The sequence below is a fragment of the Piliocolobus tephrosceles genome, chromosome 21 (assembly GCF_002776525.5).
Source record: "Piliocolobus tephrosceles isolate RC106 chromosome 21, ASM277652v3, whole genome shotgun sequence".
Classification (NCBI taxonomy): domain Eukaryota; kingdom Metazoa; phylum Chordata; class Mammalia; order Primates; family Cercopithecidae; genus Piliocolobus; species Piliocolobus tephrosceles.
This window is the reverse complement of record NC_045454.1, coordinates 40,384,534-40,387,928: the sequence shown is the minus strand read 5'-3', so window position 1 is coordinate 40,387,928 and position 3,395 is coordinate 40,384,534. Positions and strand designations below refer to the sequence as shown.

General features: G+C 50.1%; 1 protein-coding gene across 1 annotated transcript in view; it reads left to right on the top strand.

Annotated features, from left to right (window-relative positions):
• Positions 1 to 3,395, top strand: part of GET3 (guided entry of tail-anchored proteins factor 3, ATPase) — an 11,206-nt gene that overhangs the window by 2,383 nt on the left and 5,428 nt on the right. The window lies entirely within an intron of this gene.

Genomic DNA, 3,395 nt, shown 5'->3' with positions numbered 1-3,395 from the left:
GCCACCTCGCCCGGCTAGTTTTTGTATTTTTAGTAGAGACGGGGTTTCACCGTGTTAGCCAGGATGGTCTCGATGTCCTGACCTCGTGATCTGCCCGTCTCGGCCTCCCAAAGTGCTGGGATTACAGGCTTGAGCCACCGCGCCTGGCCTTTTTTTTTTTTTTAAACACTCAGGACTCCTGTGTCTCCCAGGCTGGAGTGCAGTGACCCGATCTAGGCTCACTGCAACCTCCGCCTCCCAAGTTCAAGCAATTCTCCTGCCTCAGCCTACTGAGTAGCTGGCATTACAGGCATGCACCACCACTGCCTGTTAATTTTGTATTTTTAGTAGAGACAGGTTTTCACCATGTTGGCCAGGCTGGTCTCGAAGTCCTGACCTCAAGTGATCTGACTGCCTCGGCCTCCCACAGTGCTGAGATTACAGGCATGAGCCACCACATTGCACTAGGGATGTATTTTGGAAGTAAGCCAGTGAGATTACTTGGTTGTAATGGGTGAGAGAAAGAAATGAATTGATTACATGTCTTTCTTGTCTCTCTAAGCAGCTAGGATGGGGAAAACTAGGAAAGGAATAGGTGTAGAATGGACAAATCAAGAATTTCATTTTGTCCACAGTGAATCTGAGGTGCCCACTGGAAATCCAAGTGGAAACATCATGACAATAACTTGTTTATGTGAGTCTGGAGCCCAGAGGAGGTTGGCATTCATTTGGAAGTCACCTTCCCAAGGTTGACATTTAAAGCTGTGTGAGGGCTGGGCATCGTGGCTCACGCCTGTAATCCTAGCACTTTGAGAAGCCAAGGTAGGCGGATCACTTGAGGTCAGGAGTTCGAGACCAGCCTGGCCAACATGGTGAAACCCTGTCTCTACTAAAAATATAAAACAGTTAGCTGGGCACGGTGGCAGGTGCCTGTAATACCAGCTACTCATGAGGCTAAGGCAGGAAAATCGCTTGAACCCAGGAGACAGAGATTCTCCTGCCTCAGCCTCCAGAGTAGCTGGGATTACAGGTGCCTACCACCATGCCTGGCTAATTTTTGTATTTTTGTATTTTTAGTAGAGACAAGGTTTTACCACGTCTAAAAAAAAAAAAAAAATATGCCGGGCATGGTGGCTCACTCTTGTCATCCCAGCACTTTGGGAGTCCCAGGTGGGTGGATCACAAGGTCAGGATATCCAGACCATCCTGGCTAACACGGTGAAACCCCGTCTCTACTAAAAATACAAAAAAAAATTACCTGGGCATGGTGGCAGGCGTCTAGAGTCCCAGCTGCTCCAGAGACTGAGTCAGGAGAATGACATGAACCTGGGAGGCGGAGCTTGCAGTGAGCCGAAATCGCGCCACTGTACTCCAGCCTGGGCGACAGAGCGAGAATCTGTCTGAAAACACAAAGACTGGACGCGGTGGCTCATGCCTGTAATCCCAGGACTTTGGGAGGCTGAGACGGGTGGATCACGAGGTCAGGAGATCGAGACCATCCTGGCTAACACAGTGAAACCCTGTCTGTAGTAAAAATACAAAAACATAGCCGGGCGTGGTGGCAGGTGCCTGTAGTCCCAGCTACTCAGGAGGCTGAGGCAGGAGAATGGCGTGAACCCGGGAGGCAGAGCTTGCAGTGAGCCAAGATCGCACCACTGCACTCCAGCCTGGGTAGCAGAGCAAGACTCAGTCTCACAAAAAAAAAAAAAAAAAAAGTACAAAAATTAGCGAGGCATTAGGCGGGCATAGTGGCAGGCACCTGTAATCCCAGCTACTTGGGAGGCTGAGGCAGGAGAATCGCTTGAACTCAGAGGGGCAGAGGTTGCAATGAGCCGAGATCGTGCCACTGCATTCCAGCCTGGGTGACAGAGTGAGACTCCATCTCAAAAAAAAATAAATAAATACAGTAGCCAGGCATGGTGGCGGGCACCTGTAGTCCCAGCTACTCGGGAGGCTGAGGCAGGAGAATGGCGTGAACCCGAGAGACAGAGCTTGCAGTGAGCTGAGATGGCACCACTGCATTACAGTCTGAACGACAAAGCAAGACTCCATCTCAAAAAAATAAATAAAAAATAAAGAGATGCTGCAGAGTGAGGATGCTGGCAGAGAACAGTCCTCAGGTGGGATGAGCTTCATCCAGCATACAGACCCAGGACTTGGGCGCTGCCAGGGTCAGGGACTGGGAGGGAAACAGGAGAAATTGGGGCACTTCCTCAGTGGAGATGAGGGTGTTGGCAGCCACTGGCTTCTCTTTCTCAGCAAGGAACGAGCAAGGGCCTCAGCAGTGAATGGGATAGAAGTTTGAGGAGGGAGAAAATGCCACATAAACACTTCTTAAGGTAGCAGAGGGAACCAGAATTGTCTGGATCACCAAGTGTCCATTGGAGATTTGTGTTCAGAAGAGAGGAGCAAGGGCCGGGCGTGGTGGCTCACGCCTGTAATCCCAGCACTTTGGGAGGCTGAGGAGGGTGGATCACGAGGTCAGGAGTTAAAGACCAGCCTGTCCAAGGTGGTGAAATTCTGTCTGTACTAAAAATACAAAAATTAGCCAGGCCTGGTGTCAGATGCTTGTAATCCCAGAAACTTGGGAGGCTGAGGCAAAGAATTGCTTGAACCCGGGAGGCGGAGGTTGCAGTGAGTCGAGATTGCGCCACTGCACTCCAGCCTGGGTGACAGAGTGAGACTCCATTTCCAAAAAAAGAAAAACAAAAGGGTGGGAAGCAAGATGGGAATACTCTTCAGGAGTGTTCAGACCCTCAAGTGCAGTGATACTAAAGAGCTAGAAAGCCACACTTATAATTTCAGTGCTTGCAGAGACTGAGACAGGAGGATCACTTGAGGGAGGCCAGGAGTTAAAATTAGCTGGGCATGGTGGTGTGTGCCTGTAGTCCCAGTAAGTCGGTAGGTTGAGGCAGGAGGATCGTTTGAGCCTAGGAGTTTGAGGCAGCAATGAGCTATGTATGAGATGCTATCTCTTTTTTTTTTGAGACTGAGTTTCGCTCTGTCACCCAGGCTGGAGTGCAGTGGTGTGATCTCAGCTCACTGCAACCCCCACCCCCTGAGTTTAAGCGATTCTCCTGCCTCAGCCTCCCAAATAGCTGTGATTACAGGTGCCTGCCACCACATCCAGCTAATTTTTTTATTGTTGTTGTTTTGGTTTTTTTGGGTTTTTTGTTTTTTTTTGTTTTTTGTTTTGTTTTGTTTTGTTTTGTTTTTTTTGAGACAGAGTCTTGCTCTGTTGCCCGGGCTGGAGTGCAGTGGCCGGATCTCAGCTCACTGCAAGCTCCGCCTCCCGGGTTTACGCCATTCTCCTGCCTCAGCCTCCGCAGTAGCTGGGACTACAGGCGCCCGCCACCTCGCCCGGCTAGCTTTTTTGTATTTTTAGTAGAGACGGGGTTTCACCGTGTTAGCCAGGA